Source organism: Leptopilina heterotoma, unplaced genomic scaffold (assembly GCF_015476425.1).
Source record: "Leptopilina heterotoma isolate Lh14 unplaced genomic scaffold, ASM1547642v1 Lhet_68, whole genome shotgun sequence".
In the NCBI taxonomy this organism is placed as follows: domain Eukaryota; kingdom Metazoa; phylum Arthropoda; class Insecta; order Hymenoptera; family Figitidae; genus Leptopilina; species Leptopilina heterotoma.
Genome location: NW_025111157.1, coordinates 2,129,794 through 2,156,090, shown reverse-complemented (window position 1 = coordinate 2,156,090; position 26,297 = coordinate 2,129,794). Strand labels below are relative to the sequence as shown.

General features: G+C 24.1%; 2 protein-coding genes across 18 annotated transcripts in view; one reads left to right on the top strand and one right to left on the bottom strand.

The window, feature by feature from the left end:
- Positions 1–26,297, bottom strand: part of LOC122510378 (ELAV-like protein 3) — a 74,985-nt gene that overhangs the window by 22,035 nt on the left and 26,653 nt on the right. For 6 of the 16 annotated variants that reach the window (XM_043624982.1, XM_043624985.1, XM_043624987.1 and 3 more), the window contains exon 1: positions 2,193–2,741. The exons of 1 other annotated variant lie outside the window; for it this stretch is intronic. The gene's annotated coding sequence lies outside the window, so the exon portion shown is untranslated. Of the gene's footprint in view, positions 1–2,192; positions 2,743–14,339; positions 14,450–17,180; positions 17,731–18,084; positions 18,207–26,297 lie in introns of those variants that run through there. 9 more of the 16 variants (XM_043624976.1, XM_043624986.1, XM_043624991.1 and 6 more) reach the window with 5 other exon arrangements.
- The window catches only part of LOC122510377 (cytosolic carboxypeptidase 6), a 34,882-nt gene continuing 26,593 nt past the window's right edge, over positions 18,009–26,297 (top strand). Inside the window, exons 1-2 of one of the 2 annotated variants that reach the window (XM_043624975.1) lie at positions 18,012–18,138; positions 25,510–26,212. The gene's annotated coding sequence lies outside the window, so the exon portion shown is untranslated. Of the gene's footprint in view, positions 18,139–25,509; positions 26,213–26,297 lie in introns of both variants that reach the window. The other variant, XM_043624974.1, reaches the window with a different exon arrangement.

Genomic DNA, 26,297 nt, shown 5'->3' with positions numbered 1-26,297 from the left:
AAAAATTTGAGAATAATTGAAATTTCTTCGAAGAATTTTATTATTTATGAAAATAATTGAAATTTCTTCAAAGAATTTTATTATTTATGAAAATAATTGAAATTTCTTCGAAAAATTTTATTAGTTATGAAAATAATTTGAATTCTTGTCAAGAATTTTATTAAAATATTTGAAAATAAATGAATTTCTCCTAAGAATTTTATTATTTATGAAAATAATTGAAATTTCTTCGAAGAATTTTATTATTTATAAAAATAATTGAAATTTCTTCGAAGAATTTTATTATTTATGAAAATAATTGAATTCTTGCAAAGAATTTTATCAAAAAATTTGAGAATGATTGAATTTCTCCTAAGAATTTTATTATTTATAAAAATAATTGAATTTCTTCGAAGAATTTTAATATTTATGAAAATAATTGAAATTTCTTCGAAGAATTTTATTATTTATGAAAATAATTGAAATTTCTTCGAAGAATTTTATTATTTATGAAAATAATTGAAATTTCTTCGAAGAATTTTATTATTTATGAAAATAATTGAATGCTTGTCAAGAATTTTATTAAAATATTTGAAAATAAATGAATTCCTGAGAAGATTTTTATTTTTTATAAAAATAATTAAATTTCTTCTAAGAATTATTTTATTTATAAAAATAATTGAATTTCCCTTAAGAATTTTATTATTTATGAAAATAATTGAATTCTTGACAAGAATTTTATAGAAAATTTTTAAAAATCCGAATTAAATTCTTTTGGAGAATTTTTTTTCAAGTTTTTTTTAATTAAAGGAGTTTCTTTAATAATTTGAATTGAAAATTTTGACAGTAATTGAATTTCATGAACAATATTCTTTAAGTTTTTAAAATAATCATGTTTTTTAATAATTGAAATTAAACAATTAAATAATGTAATTTTACTAAAATTTTCTAAAAAATAGTTAAATTTTTCTCAGAATTTTATTTACAAATTTCTAAAATAACATAATTTTTAATGAATTTTATTAAAATATAGAAAATAATTGAATTCTTTTGAAAAATTTTATAACAAATTAAAAAAAAATTGAATTATTTCGTGAAATTTGATTAAAAATTTTAAAAAAATGTAATTCTTTCATGAAATATTTTTAAAATTGTATAAAAAAAGTAATTGAATAAATTTTAAAAATTTTATAGACATAAAAATAATAAATATTACCCTTTATGCATTATTGCTAATTAGGAGCAGAATTTGTTTTTCAATAAATTAAATTGAAGTTACTTTTCAATCATTCGAGAAACTTCAAAAAAAGAAAATCAATTCTAAAATGTCATTCAATTGTTTTCCTTTTCAAACAATTAAATCAATAAATGAAACAATTATTGTCAATTTCCATCAAGATCCTCCGCGTGTTCTCATTATTTTTCCCTAGTCAATAAAAAGCTTCTCTGTATACAATAAAAAAAACCCGCAATTCATTTTTCGATATAAAAATTATTATTCCCCAACAATAAGAATTCGAACGCAAATCTACACTTGGCAGGTTTCAACACGTATAAAATAAATAAACAGCTTTGTTTACTTCAAAAAGTGCTGTGGTGCTACCAATGCATCAACCAAATTCAAAACAAATGAATGAATAATTTTCTAAAATAAATAAATCAAAATATTGCAGTTTGACTCATTTTTTTAATTACAAAATGTACCAAGAGATTAATGACTCGTAATGAAAGGATTGTTTATCCGAGGGGGGGTAATTACAACTTTGAGGCACTTTGATGAAAGTTCAGGGTGCAAAAGAAGGAGGTTAAGTTAAGGTGCGATTTGGTAGATTGTAGATACGATCTTCGGCTTGGTGGCCAGGTGGCCATGGCGACGGATCGTGAAAATCGCGTGGCTGGGAACGATCAATACATGTTCACCCCTCAGTCTCCCCGGGTGTATATATATATATCTAGTTCCGTTTTACTGGGAGTTTTCGCTCACTCCACCACTTTCAGGGAGAGACCCCACCGTGGCTTTACTCCCCTACCTACATACACATAACCGAAAAATATACTCACACACATGAGAGAACACATACTCAAATAGAAAAGCGTCATCTAAAATGTTTCACGCTTAAAAAAGCGAAACGCTCGAAACGCTTCTATAGAGAGATAGGCAATGATATAACAGGAAAAGTCCAGCACGTGGGATAAAAAAAATGAAATCTTACCTTTTTTTTGTTAATTTTGTTCCTCAAATGGAGAAAAAACACAGCCGGAAGATCAACACTTTTTTTTTATATGCAAAAAAAAAGTACTCTGATGAACTCTTTTGGAGCTTTTTTTTCTATAAGCGTATAAATTGCTTTTTTTTAAGACTAGTATATCACGCTCTGTGCCCAATGCACCGTCGCCCGAAACGAAATGAAATCAATAAAAGAAAATCTAATATCGCGGACCAGCATTTATTTTGTCGAAACAAAGTTTGTTTATTTGAATTACTTTTACTTTTACCGTTGCACAGTATATATGTATATATATATCTCTATATATATGTAATTATGGCGTTTCACCGGGTTCCAAAATAATCCATTCTTTTTTTCTGATGTAAAGTTGTCTCCAAGCAGACGCCTTCGTGTTTTTTTTCGAAGTTGTCGGAATTATAAAAAGAGTAAGGAGTTTTTAAGAAACGCGAACACGAACAATGCGAAAGAAAGCAACGACTAAATACTAAAAGGAAATAAAAGAACGACGCTACAAACACGACGACTGGCCAGAGACTGAGCGGAAAAGACGTCTAGCGTCGTTACGAGTTCGTGACGCTCGGAACGCTTCGGTTATTTCCGGTAGATATATGTTTTTCGACGGGTGGCAACACTTCGCGCCAGGCAAAAGCCATTTTCCGGATCTTTAAATAATTTCTGGTTAGTCACGAATGACGTTGACGATTTAATAAATTCTACTAGATTGAATAATTTTTGTTTTTTCATTATTAACAACAAATTTTTTGTTATAAGTAAATTTGTTTTTTGTAAATTTGAAATTTCGCGCTAATCGGAGCAATTGGCAACACTGCTCGATGGTTAAAAATCTAAAAACAGAAAACAAATGACAGTTAAAAAGTTACTGTTCATAAGAATAAGGGTTGTTGATAACAACTGCGACTTAAATTAGTATTTTTTATATACTTTTCCCTTTTTTCGTTAATTAGTATTCGTAATACTTTATCCTTCGTTTGATTAAATATTTTCCCGGAAACTCATACAGTGTAAATTGTAAATTTCGTAAAAAACAGTTTTGCGAATCAACCCCGAATGGTTTTCTAACCTCCCAAATTCGGTACATTTGGTCCTTTTATCTGAAAATTGTGAGAAAATTAAATTGTCAAACGGGGAAAAAAGTATTTAAAGCTGAGAAAAGAAAACGAGATTGAAGTTGGATAATTTTTTTCCGAAATCTCGCAGGTGCGAGATGATGCGAACTTGCATAACAAGTCTGGGGAGAAGGAGTCACGTGGTGAAACTCAACTCAACGCAAAAGAAGAATTTAAATGCTCGCAGGTATGCTCAATGTTCTGGATTCTTGCAGTTCACCGACTTTAACTTCCGGCAACGCCTTTAAATCCCTAATACTAGCAAAGGGGGTGTCACGTTTCATCGTTCATGTGAGCAGAAAAGCACGAATGACCTACCACTCAAGCGAAGGACCTCAAGTAGACCCTTTTCCTCTTTGTACCACTTTTTTTTCCCTCCTCTTTCTTTTTCTCTTTCTCTCAAAAGCTCAAATCCCTCACTGGGTCATCATCATCCGAAACCAGACACTTATTTTTCAGCATATACACACATTTCGAGTTTATAGGAAAGGTAAAATTTACATTTTATTTTCAAAAATCATTGTTTCGAAAACTTGATATTTTTAATGGGAAAATATTCTACGATGAGGGAAAATTATTTTATAGAGTAGAAAAATTAACGGTTAAATTACTAATTATTTTTCATCTTTCTTACGAGAAATATTTTTTTTATTCGTAGAGGGGACTTTCGAGAATATTGGAATGGAGAACAAATTATTGGAAACGTAAATTGTGAATCTCTTAGGCAAGACGTCCAAAGAGCAAAATGTATATACGAAGTAAAATTCTATAAATATACACATTCAGTGTCGTGAAAGAGATAGGAAACTTAACGTGGGTCATGATGCTTTCGCGCCTTTTTATTCCATTCGCGAGAAAGATTTTTAGGTCAATATAAGTACAAATCGCCCTCTTAGTTTTCGTGTTAAAAAAATTTTTTTACTTCTTATTCTCAATTTTTTTACAAATACATTTTACTTTCCTTTTCGTGATTGTCAAACTTCAAATTCTAAAACTCAATTTTCTTCATTCTGATTTCTTATTAAATTATTGAATAATTGGTACACTAAAAAAATTTATTTGATAATACAAAACCTTCAAATTTTTTTTCTATTTCTGACCAAAATGAATTTTTTTAATATTATTTAATTATTTCAAAAGTTGTAATGCAATTGAACCCCTTGATGCAAGAACCAGACGCAGCCCATTTAATTTCAATGGGCTATGTCTGGTTCTTGCATCAAGGGGTTCAATTATCTTGATAAATAATAAAATTATCCCTGAAAATCCAATTATTTTGAGGCATTTTAATAAAATTCTTTGCAAAATTCAATTATTTTTATAAATAACAACATTCATTACAAGAATTCAATTATTTTCAAAAGTAATAAAATTCTTCGAAAAAATTTAATTATTTTACAAAATTTTAACGAATATTTCGTCAAGAATTCAATTATATCTTTATAAATAGCAAAATTTTTCGTCAAAAATTCAATTACTTTCAAAAAAATTCAAATAAAATTCGTTGCAATGATTCAATTATTTTCATAAAAAATTTTAATTCGTCTCAGGCAATCAATTATTTTCAAAATTTTTTTAAGTAATTCTGCAAAAGAAGTCAATTATCTTGTTAAACAAAACAAAATTCTCCCCCATAAAATTAATTATTTAAAGAAATTTTAATAAAATTCTTTTCCAAAATTCAATTATTTTCATAAATATCAAAATTTATCACAAGAATTAAATTTTTTTGAAAAGTAATAAAATTAAATTATTTTCAAAATTTTTTTAAAATTCTTGTTAATAATTAAATTATTTTTATAAATAGGTAGCGACATTCTTTTCAAGAATTAAATTATTGTTAACAATTTTAATAAATTTCTTGTCAAAATTTCAATTATTTAAACAAAATTTAATCAAATTCATCGCATGAATTTAATTATTTTTATAAATTGTTATAAAATTCAATTATTGAATAAATTATTTATTGTTGTATTTAAATAATTGAATTCTCGTAGAATTTTCTAATAAAAATTGATTTAAAAATAAAATTCTGTTAAATTTTAGATAATAATTTAATATTAAAAGCATTATGGCATAGATTTTTAGAAATAATTGAATTTTGAAAAAAAATTGAAAATTTTCACATTCAAATCTTTGGAAATCTAAATTTTTCGTTCTTTTAAATAATAATTGATTTAAAGAAGAATTTTAGTTAAAAATTCTAGAAAATAATAGTTCAATGGAAAAATAATAATGATTAAATAATTATGATAAATAAAAAAAATTGTTTTAATTAAATTTACAATAAATTGAAAAATTTCCAAATAATTGAAATTTGATAAAATCTATTAAAAATATTTGAATTTTGATAAATACTTTTAAAAATAAAAGAATTTTTGAAAAATATAAAAAAATAAAATTTTTAAAGAATTTTAATTATAAAATAATATGAACATGTTTTTTCCAAAATTTTATTAGGTCTAAAAAATTAAATTTTTAAGAATTTTAATTTACTTTGTTCATAGATAATTGATTGTTAAAAAAATATGATGAAACATTTCTAAGAATTAGTTTTTTTTTTAATATTGTACTGTAATTTTTCGATAATAATTAAATTTCTTAAAAGAATTTCTGTAAGTTATAGAAAACCAATAATTTTTTTTTTTGAAGAATTTTAATTAAAAATCTTGAGTTTATTTATTAGTTATAGAAAACTAATAAATTTTTTTTTTGAAGAATTAAAAATTTTGTGTTCTCAAAAATGATAAAAATAATTCTAAAAAATTTTAATGTTACTATTTTTTGTGTATAATATTTGAATTTTCTTTTTAAATATATAAGTGAAAATATTGAAATATTTAAAATTTGAAAAAATAAGAATAGAAGAATTCTAAGAATTTCTTTTTTTTTCTAAAATATTTTAATATAATTTTTAGAAGAAAATTTTCATTAATTTTCATTTTAAAATTTACACTTGAAGATTTTTCATTAAAATTTTTGAGAATAATTAAAATAAAAAATTAAAATTAAAATTAAATTCAAATTAAATTAAAATTAAAATTCTTCAAACGTTGATTTTCAAAAATTATAATAAAATACTTAAAGAAAATTAAATTTTCAAATAAATTTTACAAAATTTCAATTATTCTAAAATATTTTAATTATACTTATATTTTTAAAATTTTACTATCGTAAAAAAATTATTCAAAAATAATTTTCGAAAGTTTTGTATATATAGTTATTTTTCACATTATAAAAATTGAAATAAGTTGCATTTTATACTAAAAATGTGGTATTTTGTTTCAGTGTTTGGAAGAAAAGTCGAAAAAGTCGCTTTTTTTGAAAATAGTCGAAAAAAGTCATAATATCCGAGGCCTGTATTTATTGGAGTCAATTAAATTTTTTTCAGAGTATTGCTTTAAATTAAAAGTGGAAAAAATACTTTTTCTCGCGAAGGAATAAAAAAAAGGAATAAAATTGAAAAACTGGTGAATATGAAAAAAGCAAAGAGCGAAAAAGGAAAAGTGGAAAATATTGAAGAATTTCAATTCGTGGATTTTTTCGAAAATGAGATTCGATGATATTTGGGCTCTTTAAACATAAACAAGCCCCCCTTTTGGAAATGTACAGCTGCTAAATCCAATGCTTTATACAACTAGACCAAATATATGACGATGGCCGTTCGTATGGATATAACGAAAATTCGTAGGGTTCTTCAAGGCTCAATCAATGTAGGGAATTTTTCATTGGGGTTGCTGTCCCGAAGGGTCATTTGCAAACTGTGTAATTAGAATTTTGACAGACTTCGAGAAAGCCTCGCTTTTAACGTTTGCGGCCATTTTATTCATTTCTCCCTTTAAATATTTCTTCTACAATTTTTTTCGTTGATTTTTCGTGAACTTATTTCGATTTAGAAAAAAACCGGTTTCAGTCTTTTTTTTAATATTTCTGACGCGCTATCAAAAAAGATACAGAAGCAAAAATTTTTGGAAAATGTCTAATTTTTCGGAGTAAAAATCTAGAATCAATTATTATAATATTTTTTCTAGAATGAAAGAAAAATGTATCATTTTTTCGAAATAAATTCATTATGGAGGCAAAAAGGGGAAGAGAAAAATATTCCCCCCGTCAATTATTAGGGAATTTTTGTAAATTTCTTTAGGAACTTTTTTGTAACAAAATCATTGCGGTAACAGAGGGTTGAGAGTATTCGTGTATAGAGTAAATCAAGCTCGCACACCATGATTCAGTTCCTTGCGCAAATTAAATCCTAATCGATCAATTCGATCCTCCTCGAATAAAAGGGTTACCCTTTTCAGTCTCGGTTCGTGCCACCCTCCCTTTGCTCAAGGCTTCAGTCAAATTTAATACATTTCTTTTCTCTAATACAAACTTGTATATATTCACTCGAATCATTTGTAAAAAAATACCAATTCGTGTTTTTTTTTCTTTTTTAATATAATATATTTCGGTGGAATACTTTCCCTTTGCGCAATTATTGAATTCAGAATAGAAAAATTAGATGTTTTGTTGAAAAGTAATAAATACTTCAATAAAAAATCTGGTTTCGAATTTAAATTTGAAATATTCTGATAAAAACTCTGGTTTCGAATTTAAATTTGAAATATTCAGATAAAAATTGGTTTCAAATTTAAATTCGAAATATTTAATAAAAACTCTGGTTTCGAATTTAAAATTGAAATATTCATTAAAAAGTGGTTTCAAATTTAAATTCGAAACTATTTTTTAATGAATATTTCGGATCTAAAGAAGAATTGAACAGATTCTCTTTCTGTATTTTTACTCCAAATTCCTAACTTTTTTAATAATTTTTCTCTTTAAATATTTTAAATTTTAAAATTAATATATTGAAAATCATTGAATTCTTGCAAAGAATTTTGTCAAAAAATTTCAAATTATTTGAATTTCTTCGAAGAATTTTATTAAAATATAGAAAATAATTGGAACTTTTCAAAAATTTGAGAATAATTGAATTTTTTCGAAGAATTTTATTATTTATGAAAATAATTGAATTGTTGCAAAGAATTTTATCAAAAAATTTGAGAATAATTGAATTTCTCCAAATAATTTTGTTATTTATGAAAATAATTGAATTAATTTAAGGAATTTTATTAAAATATAGAAAATAATTAAATTTTTTCAAAAAATTTTAAAAAAATAATTGATTTTATTTTGAAAAATTTTACAACAAATTAAGAAAAAAATTAAATTATTTCGTGAAATTTCATTCAAAGTTATTGAATTTTACAAAGATTTTTGTCAAAAAATTTGAGAATAATTGAATTTCTTGGAAGAATTTTATTATTTATGAAAATAATTGAATTAATTTAAGGAATTTTATTAAAATATAGAAAATAATTGAATTTATTTTGAAAAATTTTCCAACAAATTAAGAAAAAAATTAATTATTTCGTAAAATTTTATTGAAAATTATTAAATTAAGGAAAGAATTTTGTCGAAAAATTTAAGAATAATTTAATTTCTTTGAAGAATTTTATTATTTATGAAAATAATTGAATTAATTTAAGAAATTTTATTAAAATATAGAAAATAATTGAATTTTTTTCAAAAATTTTATAACAAATTAAGAAAAAAAATTGAATTATTTCGTGAAATTTTATTTATAAAATTATAAATAAAATTAATAAAATAATTTATTTTATGAATAAATTATTTATAAAATTATTGAATTTTGCGAAGATTTTTGTCAAAAAAATTTGAAAATAATAGAAATTTCTTCGAAGAATTTTATTATTTATGAAAATAATTGAATTCTTGTCAAGAATTTTTAAAAAATTTTTAAAAATCCGAATTAAATTCTTTTGAAAGATGAGTATTTCTTTCAATTTTTTTTTAATTAAAGCAGTTTCTTTAATAATTTGAATTGCAAATTTTGACAGTAATTGAATTTTATGAACAATTTCTTTCAAGTTTTTAAAATAATCGTGTTTCTTAATAATTATTGAAGTTAAACAATTAAATTATTGAATTTTACTAAAATTTTTATAGAAAGTAATTAAATTCTTCTCAGAATTTTATTTACAATTTTTTAAAATAATTTAATTAATTGAATTAGTATAAGGAATTTTATTAAAATATAGAAAATCATTGAGATCTTTCGAAAAATGTTATTAAAATTTTTTTAAAAATTGAATTGTTTCGAACTAATTTTAAATAAGTTTAGAAAATAATTGAATTATTTCCTGAAATTTTATTGATAATTATTGAATTTTGCAAAGATCTTTATTTTAAGGATCTTATTATAAAAAATAATCGAATTCTTTCGTGAAATTTGATTAAAATTTTTTTTTAAATTTAATTCTTTCATTAAATATTTTTAAAATTGTGTTAAAAAAGTAATTGAATTTTTGCAAAGAATTTTACTATTATTTATAAAGATAATTGAATATTGTTTCGAAAGATTTTTAAAAAAAATTTTAGAAAATAATTGAATTCTTTCGTGAAATTAAAAGTTTGAAAAAAAAAATTGAATTTTGTCAAAAAAATGAAATTATTATTTGTTGAAAATCATTGAATTCTTGTGAAGAATTATATTTAAATTTTTGAAAATACAAACAATTATTAATTATGTACTTAATTAGTTTTTTTTTTGATTATGAAATTATTCAAAAATTTATATTTGAAAATAAATTTTATAATTTGCATAATAATAATAAATTTAATATCTCGTTCGGCGCGCTAGTGCACGTAACATAAAATTTCTTTTTCGAAATGAATTTATAAAAAATGTTTCTGACTTTTTATTTTTTTCGCAGATTCGAAACAATGTGCGGACGGAGGGAATGTTTTCTTTTTGATAATAAACATCGAATACCTTGGAACCTAATCTATTATGACCAGATTTTGCAAATGATTTCGAAGGACGACCACCAGAATATAGGCTGATAACCAAAAAACAAAAGTTCTCACTTCCTGGAACATTAAATATTAGTGACATTAAAGAGAAAGAAAGAAAGAAGGACATTTTGGCATTTTCTTCAATTTTGGTATTTCCTTCAAGAAAAGAGGACATTTTGGCGTTTTCTCGGACTATTTATTTTCGAAGGACAGCCACTAAAAAAGGACGTCTGGTCAGACTGTATCTAATCAGTGTTCCAATAATCCAAATGTACAATATTGTTGTACATGAATCGAGTGAAGCATTCTTTGAATTTCAGTAGCTTGGAATATATACGTAAGTATACACAAATGAGTGCATATATTACAGCGGGAGAATGAACGAGACAGAGAGAAAAAGAGAGGAACGAGAGAGAGAGAGATGGAGGAAAAGGGACTAGGGGGTGTCTGAGGGGCTCCATTGATTGGTCGGTGTTGCAGCTACTACCCCGGGGGTATATGAACCCCAACACTGTCGCTTCTCCTTTTCTCTCTCTCTCTCTCTCTTGGTTTCCCTGTCTCGGTTGCACTCTCTTTCCGTCAGACTTCCCTGTTCACCCTCGCCACAGGTTCACCCCATAGGATAAAACGCACGCGCGACACATGGACCCAGAAACGATCAATACCCAACAGAGTCCGGCGCTCCCCGGCTCAGCTATTCGAATTAAACTCTCTTCCCCTCTCACTCTCTTTACCTTTCATTTTCTCTTTGCATCTCTCTTCCCTTTTAGTTTAGTCAGGACCAGAAAGGAGAAGAGAAAAAAAAAATTACATTGCTCACGAGGTCTCTTCTTGTTTCAAAAACCGCTCTTGTTCTCCTTTTTGCCGCACACGTTTTTCAGGTCAAAACAGTGAAAGAAAAATTCAGGGCGATATAAACTTGCTTGTCCCGCTTGCTTGTCCTTTCTATTTTGAATCCAAATTACTTTAAATCGAATTTTCTCTATCAATTCTTTTCGTTTTTGATCGAGACTATTTTAAATTACACTACTTTTTTGCTATTTTAAATTGAAAATTCATTTCTCTCTCGTTTCCTAATTTCGTTTCTAATCTAAGATTAGTTTTTTTTTTGCATCTCTCGTGAAATCAATATCTTCTTCTGTGATCTGAAATCAATTTCAAATCCCTAATTCCCGAAAACGAATGGTTCTGAATTACCAGATAATTTTAGTATTTTCTCATTCTTGATTTTGGAGTCTGAATACCAAACATTTCCAGATTCGAAATTGCATAAAAATTAAAAGTCGCACAAAATAGATTGAAAAAGACTTTCGGTCGAATTAATTAAAATTTTTTGGAAAGACCAAAATGAGATAATTTAGAATCGCAGTGTTTTAATATTATTGAAATAAAAAATTGAATTTAAAGAAAAAATAAATTTTCGTCCATTTGAACGTTCGTTTTGAACTTTCAGGGTTGCCACGCTTTTGTTCTTTTCAAATTCCCTGACTTTTCCAGGTTTTCCAGGTTTTTAAAACGAAAAATATTCGAAAAACTCAATAACTTCATTTTTTTAATAAATATTTAATCATTATTTTTTTATAGACATTAAGATATTTAAAAATTTGAAATTCAATAACATAAGAATATATAAAATTATTTAATTCGATTATTCATTTCTAGAATTTTCAACTAAAATTCTTCTTCAAGTCAATTTTTTTTATTCAATTTTTTTTAATAATTTTTGCAAAAGTTCTTTGTAAATATTCAAATTCTTTTGTTTACAATTTAATTTTACGAAATTTCGATTATTCTGACATTCTTCAATTAAATATATATATTAGAAATTAAAAACTTGAAATAATTAAAAAAAAAATTCCATTAAACTTTTTGAAAAAAATAATTTTTTTCAAAAAGTTATTACTTCTGCAAAATTGTTAATTAAAAGTGTGAAAAGTTCAAATTTTCAAAGATTTTAATTTGAAATTCATTTTTAAATCAATATTTACTAAAAAAATTCTACGAGAATTCAATTATTTAACTATAAAAATAAATATTTTATTGAAAAATTGAATTTTTCTTAGAATTGAATTTTTATAAAGAATTTTATCACCAATTTTTAAATAATTGAATTCTTTCGACGAATTTTAATGAAATTGTATTAAAAATAATTGAAATTCTGCGATGAGTTTTTATTATGTACGAAAATAATTGAAATCTTGCCAAGAAATTTATTATAATTTTTGAAAATATGTAATTAAATTTTTTTTCGAGTAATTTTATTAAAATTCTTTAAAATAATTAAATTCATGCAAAAATTGTATAAATTTTAAAAATAATTGAAATCTCGACAATAATTTTACTAAAATTTTTGAAAATAATTGAATTTCGGAGAAGAATTTTATTACTTTTGAAAATAATTGAAATCTTACCATGAATTTATTAAAATAAATTTTATCAACAAATTTTTAAATAATTGAATTCTTTTGAAAAATTTTAATTGAATTTTTAAGAATAATTTCTTTTTCGAGGAATTCCATTAAAATTGTATTAAAAATAATTGAAATTGTGCCAAGAATTTTATTAAAAGCATTGAAAATAATTGAATTTCGGAAAAAAAATTTATTATTTATAAAGATAATTGAAATTTCGACGAGAATTTTTGTAAATTTTTAAACATAATTGGATTTCTGCCAAGAATTTTATTACAGGTTTTGAAAATAATTGAATTTCGGAGAATATTTTTATTATTTATAAAAATAATTGAAATTTTGACGAGAATTCTTGTAAATTTTTAGACATAATTGAATTTCTGCGAAGAATTTTATTAAAATTATTTTGAAAATAATTGAATTGTTACGCAAAGAATTGCGTAAATTTTGAATTGAATTGAATTGAAAATAATTTTATTCTTTAAAGAAATTTATTTGAAAATTTATTGAAAATAATACTTAAATTCTAATAAAAAAAATTGTAGCAAAGGTTATTAAAATAATTAAATTTCTTTGATAAATTTTTATAAAATTTTTAAGAATAATAACTTTTTTCGAGGAATTGCATTAAAATTGTATTAAAAATAATTGAAATTCAGCATTGAATTTAATTATTTATGAAAATAATTGAATCCCTGTAAAAAAATGTTATTATTCACAAAAATAATTGAATAATATATGAAAATAATTTGTAAATAATTGAATTCCTGTGAAATTTTTATTATTTATGAAAATATTTAAATGTTTGCGTAGAATTTTATTAAAATATTTTTTAACTAATTGAATTCTTTTAGAAATTTTTATTAAAGTAGTAGTTATTAAAAATCATTGAATGAAGAAAATTTTTTAAAAATAATTAAAATTTTGCCAAGAATTTTATGAAAATTTTTGAAAATAATTGAATTTCTGATAAGAATTTTATTACTTTAAGTTCATCTACTTTTGAAAATTGTAAACGGAACTCTTTTAAAATTGAATTAGTTTTGAAATATTTAAGTGAAATTAGATTTCAAGAGTAAACACAATATGTTTAGAAAACAATTTTCCAGGATTTCGATCAAAATTCCCTGAATTTTCCAAGTTTTCCAGGTTTGGGTTTGCTTCTTACCATTTTTTGGAAAGCACGCCACATTTTGTATATTAATTTTCTTTGAATAGTTTCTAATTATCGAAGTTGTGTTAAAAAATTTCTTGTTTTGTTTTCGAAGTAGTTCTTTTAGTTCCCTAGAATTGATTTCCAGAAAAAACGCTCCAAAAATTCTGAACGTTGAAACGAACACGAAATATTATCAAAAATTGACTCTTAAGAAGCAAAAACCAAATTTAGAAACAGAAAAAAAAAATAATTTTATGTAATCAACAGTTTACGATTTAAAGAATATTTTTTCTATTCTAGATAGAATCTTTTTTCCAAATATAAAAAAAAAAACCCTCAAGGTGATAATAAAACGGAAAATTTTCCTCATAAAATATAAAAGTGCAAAATTATTCGAACGTTGAAACGTCGATTTTTCGCGAATCTGAAAAGAGAGAAAGAGAAATAAAAAAAGCATTCATAAAAATTGGGATCAGAAAAATAAGAGAAAAAAAAGGAGGAAAAAAAATGGCGACAGATCGATGCGAGTGGCGCTTGTCAAAAGGGATGTATTTTCTCAAGGCCGATTCTGACGCACCGTGAATTTTTGTGTCGAGCGCACGTGCGGAAGTGTCTCCAGAACTTCCAGCACTTGCATTATCCTTGTCTTGTCTTCCATTATTCCCATGTTAACTCTTCTTCTTCTTATTCTTCTTCCAAGTCCTTTTCTTTGAAAGGATTATTATTAGGATACATATATGTCTAATTCACTTTTAATGATCATTTTTTCAGCTGCTCGCGAGGAAAGGAAAAATAAGCAATCAAGTCCCGGGAAGATGAAATTTTCCAACAAAAAAGAAAAAAAGATGTTTTACTCTGGAAATGATTATTATGAGAGAGATAGAGAGAGAGATAAGGAATGGAAAAAAATGGAGTTTCCACAACTCTTCGAGTACGCAGGAGCCACGCCCAGGACACTCGCGGCGGACATCTTTAATATCTCACTTTACTCTCCCACACCCCTTGCGCAATAAAAACTACTCGAGGGGGTTATTGATCAAAAAGTGCTGAAATATTATCAACTCCCACTGATGTTATTTTGTCATTGCTTACGTCTGCAAGGATTCATTCATTTAGATCATCGATGTTTCTTTTAGTAAGTTTTTCTCCTTTCGTGTAATGTTTACCTTTTTTTCCAATGTAGTTTTAATTATTCTAAAAAACGAATTTCGAATTTCCAAAAATTATGAAGAGGAAACAAATTTTCCTTGACAATTGATTTTTATAAGAAAATTTTTGTTTTTGTCACTTAAAACTTTTTGTTTTCTATAAAATTATTTTGATGAACCGAACATTTTCGTTTCAATGATAAGACAACGTTTTGATTTGAAAACTTGAAAGGAAATGTCTAAAAATAGAATTTTTTCGGGACAAGAAAAAAAAGTGTATCGCTCTCGTGATAGAGGAGTTCGTAAAAGTTTCCCTCTCACAAATATTTCTTTGCTAATCAATACCAAAGTCTGGTAGCAACAATCGCGTTCGGTGCCAATAAATAGATTTTACTTTTTAAAGAAATTTTCCACTTTCAACATAAGAATATTGTGAATTGAATATAAAATTTTAAATATTGTTTATTATGAAAAACAAAAATCGAAGTTTTAATTATTCGCCAAAATAATAATTTGCTCCGAAATTAGATTTTTTTAATTGAATTTTTAATTATTCGCCAAAATAATAAAATTAGGAAGAAAACAGGAAAATTTAAATTAATCTACATTTGCTCCGAAATTAAATTTATTTTAATTAACAAACTGAAACAGCGGTTGAAATTTTCAATTTTGTTTTCAAAAGGTTCAATTTTTCCTGGTTAGAAAAAATTTGAAATCAAATTAATCGAGATGATGCTTATGTCCTTGAAGATGTATTGATATTTATAAAATTATTGATTACGTACTCTATAGGTGATGTAAAGACATTTAAAGATGACTATTTTAGAATTTATAGGTCCTGTAATGATGCTATTTATGAAAAAGGTAGAAGATCTTATAGACAATAATTGCTTTTTAAGAGAATTTCTCTGCGATTTTCTACAAGATGTATTTCTTTGAAAAAAATAGACAGTGATTTATATTCATATTTTGGAATTTTTATACGAATTTCTCAAAATATGAAAACTAATTTTCCAAATTAAAAATGTATTTTTTTTGCTATTATTATTATTAATTTTTTTTTTTGTAAAATTAAAAAGAATTTCTGATAATTTGATGAATTTTTCTAAAGCAAGAAATTCAGTAATTAAATGTTCGCAGAATTAGAACTATTTCCTTTCGAAATTTTTCACGTTCCGTCATAATTCAAAGTCAAAAATTCTATTTATGTTCTTGAACAATTGTTATCGACAGAAATAATTAATTTGACTAAATAATTGTTTTTTAATTATTTTGAAAGAAGATTTCGACTTTTAATAATTATTTTTTATTACTTTTTTATTATTTTTTAATTTAATTATAATTTTTTGTTATTTTTGTTATTATTTTTTAATTTAATTATAATTTTTTCACTCAATTATTATTTTCCTCCTTAGAAAATAATTTATTCTTAAATAGTAATTTTTTTGTTTGGTAATTTTCATTCGACAGTAATATTTAGAAAAAAATCAAAAGGTTGTGGAAATATTGTAAATAATTCCAATACTCACTATTTGCACTTTTTATTTTTATTTTTTATTTATTCATTCAGTTTATTCAAAAAATTCGGTAAATCGATACAATAATTGGGTTTTATTAATTGAACTAATTAATCGATCTAATTAATCCAAAGTTTACTAATCCGCGTTCCTAGTACGTGGCCGCGATTACGAAAGAGGTACGGAAATTATATTAGAAAAAAAATATTAAAAATAGTAAAATATCCTTCGAAAATAGGAGATTTTGTTTTAAAAAATCAGGAAATATAAACATTTGATAACAATATTTTTGTAAAATGAAAATATAAGAGAAAAAATATAAAAATAATTCATATAATTGTATAGGTGAAACGAAAAAAAAATGGAATCGAGTTTGGGAAAATGTTTTTGGAGAAAATTCACTGGAAAATGCAATAATCGAAAAAAAAAATAGTGGAAAAATTCCTATTTGGAAAACAAGAAAAATATTTTTAAATTAAAAAAATTTGTTTGTTTTATTTTTTTAATTATAAAAATTAAAAATGTTAATTTTCATTTTTTAAATTGATAAATTTGATTTAAAATTGCAGAAATGGGAAGAGTGGTAAATGTAATGGAAAAAAATGTAACAGCTGGATGATGATGGGGGACATCAAATATCAATAATCAATATAATTATAATAATTAATAATAATTAATAAATTCAACATTAGGCATAATAAATTCAAATAACAAAAAGACATAAGAAAAAGTAAAGAAACAAATGAAACATACCGGTCTTTTAACGATGAAAATCAGTGGTTGGAGGATGCTGAGACTTTTAGCGGCAGAATGGAATGTAGAAGAAGGTTTTCTTACGACGTTGTTTTAGAAATTGTAGCGCCGGGGTCCGTTATTTTTATTTATATTTTCCCTTTTTTTTTAATATTTAAATAACAAATTGAATCTTTTTTTTTATTCGGTTAGGATTATAACACTAACTTTTAAACAGTCTCTTTTTTCTCTCTCTTTTTTTTTGGTTTAAAATTTCCCTTCTTTTCCCCTTTCTTAAATATTTTAATTCTATTTCAGTATTTATAGGAAATGTGAACGCGTGTTTCGAATATCGAACCTGATATTAATTTTCTTTTATAAACAGCCTTTAAATTTTAAAAAGTGTCCACGCCCAAAAACCCTCCAATGGAGACGACGTCTCTTCTTTAAAAACAATCTTCCAGTTGAGAACGCCTTTAGAACTCGAAGATTAAATAATGGGATTTTTCTTTTCTTTTTCTAAATTCTATGATATTTCTTTCCGATGGAAATAAAAGTATTTTTGGCAGACCTTTTGTATCCACGAAGTAGACGCCACGATTTTTTTTTTTTGGATTTGAGCGATAAATAAAAGAAGGGGGATTAATTGAAATATTATCTCTCAATTATTACTCTAAATTTCATGTTATAATTTTTGTTTGCAAGAAATTTTTTGCGCTATTTTTGTATTAAGAAAACTGGATTTTTTTTGTTGCAGAATTCAAGAGTAAATGAAGAAAAAGAAAGGGAATGTGTTGACTCTGGAAATTTAGAAGATATATATAATGATATATTAATATATAGAGGACTGGAGAATGAAAAAAAATAAGAAGGTGTGGGATTTGGAGTTTGAAAAATGAATCGACGATTGAACGAACGTACGGACCTTTATAAATAACCGAACGGACGAACGAACGAATCAACGAATTATTAATTAAAGGTAATAAGTAAGAGAATAATATTGCGGGTAACGGTGTCTACAACGCAATGCCTTTATGTGGTGCGATAACTAAACTGACGAGAAGGTTTGCCGGCCTGGGCGACTGCACCCTCGACCTATCCTCGAGTTGCCCGGAAAGGGAGAAGGAGCGAGAGAGACAAGCATATCGAGTGCTACGAGAGGGAGAAAGAAAATTCACAAAATTCGAAACCAAGCGAGAGAGAGAGAGAGAAAGAGAGAGTTGCCTCCCCTACGAGTTCGCAGGCGCGGATTCTGTTGATAAGGGTAAAGAGGGGGTTGGAAGGGAAGAAGGCAAAAGGGGGGTGTGGAGGGAATTCGCGTCGTTTTTCACCGCGTGAAAAATCGCGGGTTTCGCGAGTAGGATGAGGATACATCTAACACTATATAGATATAGAAGATTTTTTTTTTCTTTTTAGTCTCTCTAAGAGTCATATTTTTCGGTAAGGGTGGTTTCCTCGGGAAATGGGCCTTTTTTTTACTTTTTTTTCTAGAGAGATCTTCCAATTTATGAACCTTGCTCGATAAGGAAGGTAATGGACGGGAGAGTTCTTTTTCTCTTTTTTTTCACCCCCCGAATCTATCTTGTAAAATAGTTACTCGTGTTTTTGAGATAAGGCTCTTTTTCGGCTTTACTCCTCTGTTAGAAATTGAAAATCAATTGGCTTAAAAGAAGTTTGAATTGAAATCTCAGGCAACAAAAATTTAATTTTTTTTACCCCGACTTCAAGACAAATTTTTGACTTTTGCCTATGAAAAATATTTCTGATTCACTCTAAATATGATTAAATACTCAAAAAAAAAAGTTCTAATAAATTTACGAATTTTTTTAAATGTAAAATTATTCGAAAACAAATAACTTCTTTTTTAAATAAATATTTAATCATTTTCTATAATTTTTAACTAAAATTCTTTTTTAAATTAATTATTTTTAATTGAATTTTCGTAAAATTGAATAATGTATGTAAAAAAATAAATTTGAAAATTCTCGAAAAACTTTTTCAAAGATTATTATTTTATCATTATTTTCTACAATTTTTAACTGAAATTCTTTTTTAAATTAATTATTTTTAATTGAAATTTCGTAAAATTGAATATTGTAAAGAAATAAATTTTTTAGTTCTCGGAGAACTTTTTCAAAAATTATTATTTTTGAAAAAGTTCTTCGAGAATTTTCAAATTTATTTTTTTACAATATTCAATTTTACGAAATTTCATCGATTATTTGGAAATTCTTCATATTAAAAAGTAAAAACTTAAAATAATATCAAAAAAAAAAAAAAAAAAATTCAATTACATTTTTAAAAAAAAAATTAATTCTACAGAACTTTTAGTTAAAAGTATAAAAAACTCTAATTTTCAAAGATTTGAATTTAAAACCTTTTCAAAATTCAATTATAAAAATTACAAGTATTTGTCACTTCTCAATCCAAAAATCAATTCTTTTCTATAAAAGTTTTAATTAAAATTCTTCTCAATTATTTTTGATCATATTCTTATAAATCAATTATTTTTAATAGTTAAGAATTAAAAATGTATTTAAAAAATCAATTAATTTCGAAAAGAATTGGAATTAAAATTTTTGAAAAAATTCAGTTTTTTAAAATTTCTAATTAAATTCATTAAAAATTCAAAATTTTCTTAAATTTCAAACTGAAACTTTTTCAAGACTCGATTTTATTTCTAAAAATTGATACTATTTGTAATTTCTCAAAAATTCAATTATTTTTTGAAACCTCTTTTCAAAAATCAATTATTTTTTTAAACCTCTTCTTAAAATTCAATTATTTCTAAAAATTAACTTTATAATGCTGTGAATATTCAATTATTATTTAAAATTTTAACTGAAATTCATTTTTAAATCAATTTTTATTAGAAAATTCTTCGAGAATTCAATTATTTAAATACAAAAATAATTAATTTATTGAATAATTGAATTGAATGTTTCTTCAAATTGAATGTTTTCGACGAATTTTAATAAATGCTTTAAGAATAATTACATTTTTAAAGAAATTCAATTAAAATGATTAAAATTCTACGATGATTTTTATTATTTACGAAAATAATTGAATAATTGAATTCCTAAAAGTTTTATTATTTATCAAAATAATTAAATTTCTGTTAAAAAATTTGATTATTTTGATAAATAATTGAATTACTGCGAAGAAATTTATAAAAAAAATTTGTAAATAATTGAATTTGTATGAAATTTTTATTTGTTAAGAAGATAATTAAATGTTTGCGTCGAATTTTATCAAAATTTTTTTTTTGAGTAATTAAATTGATTTGGAAAATTGTAGAATTTAAATACTAAATATTCAAAATCATTGAGTTGAGTACAAATTTTTGAAAATAAATGCCATTTTGACAAAATTTCATTAAAATTTTTGAAAATAATGGAATTTTAAAAAAGAATTTTATTATTTATAAAAATAATTTAATTCTTTTCAAGAAATTCAGAATTTATAAAAATTATTTAATTCTTGCGAAAAATTTCAAAATTTTCTAAAAATAATTTAATTTTTGCGAAGAATTTCGAAATTTATAAAAACACTTGAATTTTTTCGAATAATTTTATAAAAAATTTTGGAAAATAGTTGAATTAGTTGTGAAAAAATTTGTTAAAAGTGAATTCTCGCAAATGATTTTATTAATTGTGCGAAAAATTGAAAATAACTGAATTTTTTTTTAAATAATATTTTTTTAATAATTTTATTTAGAAATTTGAAAGTATAATTGAATTTCGTTAAGTTTCAAATTTCAAGTTTTTAAAATAATCCTCTTTCTCAATAATTGTAATTAGACATTTTTGATTATTGAATTTAATTAAGAATTTTAGAAAATAAATAAATTCTTCTCTGAATTTTATTCTAATTTTGATAAATAATTGAATTTTTTCAAAAAAAATTCTTTAATTTTTTTAATAGAATCGTTTTTTTGTTAATAATCATAATTAGTAAATTATAGTTAATAATTGATTTTTTTAAAATTATTTTTTAAATTTCTAAGCAAAATTCTTCATTAAATAATTTTGAGTATTAATTTTTTGATAGTTCTTCAAGAATTAAATTATTTAAAATAAATTCTTGTCAAAAATAGAATATTCTTGCTTTTTTTAAAATTGAAATTCTTGGTAATTTTGAAGGCAAACAGAAAAGGTATTAAAATTCAGAATTTTGTTTTAGGAATTCTATGAGAATTTAATTTTTTAATTACTTTTAATAAATATTCCTTGACTTTTCCCTGACCTGTGGCAACCCTGAAGAAGCAAATTCACTTTAAGGTGACATTCGTGTTACTTTTACTTCAATTAAAAGTTTCTTTCTTTCTAAAACTAAAATCAGTTTTCATCGAATGTTTTGGATCTAATGAAAAAAGTTGAACCAGTGCGGTTGTATTGTAGAGAGTCGATTCCCTTCGTATAATTTTCATTCCAAACACTAGATACAAAAATAACTCGAAGATATGTTACAAAAAAAAAGTCGAAACGAGACTTAACTAGACGTAGAAACTATACTATTTTGCCATTACTCCTGCTTGATATCAGCTCATCAAATGGGGTTGTTTTATTCCAACGCGTGGCTTTTGTGCCTTTACCCATGCATAATTTATTCTTAGAGAGAGAGATATATATGAATATAGATATACATTGTCTTCGTATAATAGAAGGTAGACTAACCATTTTTAATGAGTCATGAACATGTGAAGAGAGAGATGGAGAGAAAGTGAAAGAAGGAGAGAGAGATCAATGTTAATAACCGTGCAATAAGGGCTGAATTTATGCTTCCTTCTCCCAGAAGTATACATATAGAAAGTGTTTTCGAAAATTTGCATTTCCATCCTATTTTTAAAAAATAAGAAAAAGTCTCTTCTTGCAATAAAAAAAAAATTCCATACAATTAGAAAAACTATATTAAAAAAGTGCAAAAGTGTTTAAAAAAGAGCAAAAATGTTTAAAAAGGGTTTAAGTCCGTAAAAGTCCGTGTAGGATATAATTTAGGAAATTTTAGAGAAATGAAAAATGATTGCAAAAATTCAATAATTTTCAAAAATAATAAAATTCTTCGCAGAAATTTCAATTATTTTCAAAAATTAAAAAAAATTCTCGTCAAAATTTCAATTATTTTTATATAAATAATAAAATTCTTCACCGAAATTCAATTATTTTCAAAAATTTTAATAAAATTCTTGCCAAACAATTTAATTATTTTCACAAAATAATAAAATTTCTACAGAAATTCAATTATTTAGAAATTTTCTATAAATTTCTTCGCAATAATTCAATTATTTTCATAAATAATAAAATTTTTACAGGGATTCAATTAATTTCGTAAATAATAAAATGCTTTCTAGGAATTCAATTATTTTCATAAATAATAAAACTCATTGCAGAATTTCAATTATTTTTAATATACAATTCTAATCAAATTGCTTGAAAAATGTAATTATTCATGAAAATTTTATTAAAATGCGTCGAAAGAATTTAATTATTTAAAAATTAGTTGATAAAATTATTTATGAGAATTGAATTTTAAGAAACATTCAATTATTCAATAAATTATTTTTTGCATTATAAATTATAGCAGAAATTTCATTATGTTCAAAAATAATAAAATTCTTCTTAGGGATTCAATTATTTTCACAAATAATAAAACTTTTCGCAGAATTTCAATTATTTTTAATACAATTTTAAACAAATTTCTTTAAAAATGTAATTATTTTTTTAAATTTTATTAAAATTCGTCAAGAGAATTCACATATTTAAAAATTAATTTTATAAAATTCTTTACGAGGATTCAATTTTAAGAAACATTTAATTAATAAATTATTTATTTTTGTATTAAAATAATTGAATTCTAGTAGAATTTTCTAATAAAAATTGATTTAAAAATGAATTTTAGTTAAAATTTTACATAATAATTGAATATTAAGAGCATTTAAGGATAATTTTTTAGAAATAATTGATTTTTAAAAAGAGGTTTAAAAAAATAATTAAATTTTTGAGAAATTACAAATATTAGAAATTTTTAGAAATAAAATCCAGTCTTGAAAAAGTTTCATTTTGAAATTTAAGAAAATTTTGAATTTTTAATGAATTTAATTAGAAATTTTAAAAAACTTATTTTTTTCAAAACTTTTAATTCCAATTCTTTTGAAATTAATTGATGTTTTTAATACATTTTTAACTTTTAACTATTCAATTATCAAAAATAATTGATTTCTAAGAATATAATTAAAAATAATTGAGAAGAATTTTAATTAAAACTTTTATAGAAAAGAATTGAATTTTGGAGAAGTGACAAATACTTGAAATTTTTATAATTGAATTTTGAAAAGGTTTCAAATTAAAATCTTTGAAAATCAGAATTTTTTATACTTTTAACTAAAAATTCTGTAGAATTAATTTTTTTGAAAAAGTTTAATTGAATTGTTATTTGAAATAATTTAAATAATTGAATTCTAGTAGAATTTTCTAATAAAAATTGATTTAAAAATGAATTTTAGTTAAAATTTTACATAATAATATTTGAATATTAAGAGCATTTAAGGATAAAATTTTTAGAAATAATTGAATTTAGAAAAGGTTTAATATTTTAAAAATTGGCAAAATTTGAACTATTTTCAAAAATTTTCTACAACTCAATGATTTTTAATATCTACTGTTTTAATACAATTTTTTAAAAGAATTCAATTTATTAAAGAAAATTTAATTATTTTCATAAATAATAAAAATTTCACAGTAATTCAATTATTTACAAATTTTTTTATAAATTTCTTCACAATAATTTCATTATTTTCATAAATAATAAAATTTTTACAGGAATTCAATTATTTATATAAATAATAAAACTCATCGTAGAATTTCAATTATTTTTAATACTATTTTAATCGAATTACTCGATAAATTTCATTATTCCTGAAAATTTTATTAAAATTCGACGAAAGAATTTAATTATTTAAAAATTTGTTGATAAAATTTGAAAATTTGTTGAAAATTTATATTTTTACAGAAAGTCAATTATTGAAATACAAATTTTAAAGAAAATTATTCGACAGAAATCAAATATTTAAAATATTTTAAGAACATTTTTTGAAAGAAATTAATTATTTTCTAAAATTTTGATTACATTTGTTTGTAAGAATTAAATTATTTTCGTAAATAATAAACTCCATCGCAAGAAGTCATCAATTTTTTACGAAATTTTAATTAAATTATTCGAAATAATTGAATTAAAATTATTCTTTTAAATTTTCATAAAATGATTCAAAAAAATTCAAATTTAATAATTCTTTCTCGAAAAAGGAAATTATTCTTAAAAATTTTATAAAATATTTATTTTTATTTAATTTTTTTTTAAATTAAAATTCTTCAATAGAAATCAGTTATTTTCAAAAATTCTGATAAAATTCAATACAATTATTCAATTGTAAGAAAAAATTCATTATTCCATCAATTATTTATTTTTTGTAATTAAACAATTGAATTTTATCAGAATTTTTGGAAATAATTGATTTCTTTCGAAGAATTTGAATGAAATTTTTAATAATAATTTTCGAGAGGAATTCGACTAAAATATAAATAATTATTATAAATAATTGAATTTTGAAATTAATTTTTTTGAAAAAGTTTAATTGAATTTTTTTTTATATTATTTGAAGTTTTTATTTTCTAATGTATTTCTAATTGAAGAATTAACGAATAATTGAAATTCGTAAAATTGAATATTGTAAAGAAATGAATTTGAAAATTGTCAAAGAACTTTTTCGAAAATTATTTGCTTTAAAGAAGAATTATAGTTAAAAATTCTAGAAAATAATAATTGAATTGAAATGATGAAAAGAATTTTGAGGAAGTAATAATATAAAATAATAATTTTATCAATTTGCCATCTTTGATAATTAAATTAAAATTTTTGTCAGAGATTGGTCCGTAATTTTTCATTTTTGGTTCGTAAAATTTAATTTATATAGTTTTAATGAAAAATGTTCTCTTACATATTTGACTTAAATTTTTGTCAGAAATTCGGACCGTAATTTGTCATTTTTGATTCGTTAAGTATTTTTTGATTCGTATTTTTAAATACTTTCACTGATTCGAGCCCTGAGAAATAAGCGCAGATTTTTATTAGCGCTTTTTTCGATCTGACCAGTAGTGCGTCGTGTATCATCCCTGCTTTTAACAAGAGATCTATTTCAGCTTCCCTAGGTCGGCACCCCGCGAAAAAAAAGGCTCGCCCTCTTTTTCGTAACATATGTTCAAATCCCTGTGACTTTTGTATGCACACACATTTATTTTTTTTTTTTATATGGATAAATAAAAAACCTGGAGTATTAATAAATTTTCTTTTTCAGGGACTTGCACAACTTGCAAGGAGGAGAAGGAGGAGGAGTGTGTACGTGCGATGCAATTAGAAATTCAAACGAAGGGTGAAACTCGTCGCCTCCTGAGCATCCAGGGCTTTGATGTTTATTGAACTCCAGAAATTACGTTTGGTCTCTCTCTCTCTCTCTCTCTCGTGCTCTCTCCTACGCCACTGTCGCAAACTAGGATGATGAAACGAGAAGGGGGTTCTCGGTGGGGTTTGATTATCGATTCCCTGGGCACGCTCTCAGTCATTCACTCCGGGGTTTGTTCTCTCTCCTCTGTCTGGAACTACCCCATCGTCTCTCCCTTTCTCGTCCATGAAACCAGGGCTACCAACGTTCAACACACCCACCCCCGAAGGAAAAGTCCACCACCCCCAATTTTCAAGGCACTCTCTCGCTCTCTCTCTCTCTGTTTTTTTTTTTAGTTGTGTAAAAGTGCGCTTGCGTGAATTAGAGCAAAAGGGGTGGAAGAGACAAAAGAAGAGGTTGAAAATTGCTTGAGAGGGGATGAAAGAGCCGAATGGCAACGAGTGCCAACTGTCAGGGTTGCCAACCTCTTTCCACGTGTAAAAGGGCTTTTACTCCATCGCGTAGAACTTTGAGGCAATGCAATTGGTTGAACGACCCTGAGAATGTCACTAAAGTTCAAGAGAGGTTACTGGAAAAACAACCGAAAAAAAAAATTCAAGTGGGCCTCGTCGTTTTTTTTTACTTTCAAATATTTTCTCCAAGGGGTGGTTTTTTAAAGACACGCTAAGAATTGGAGAATGAAT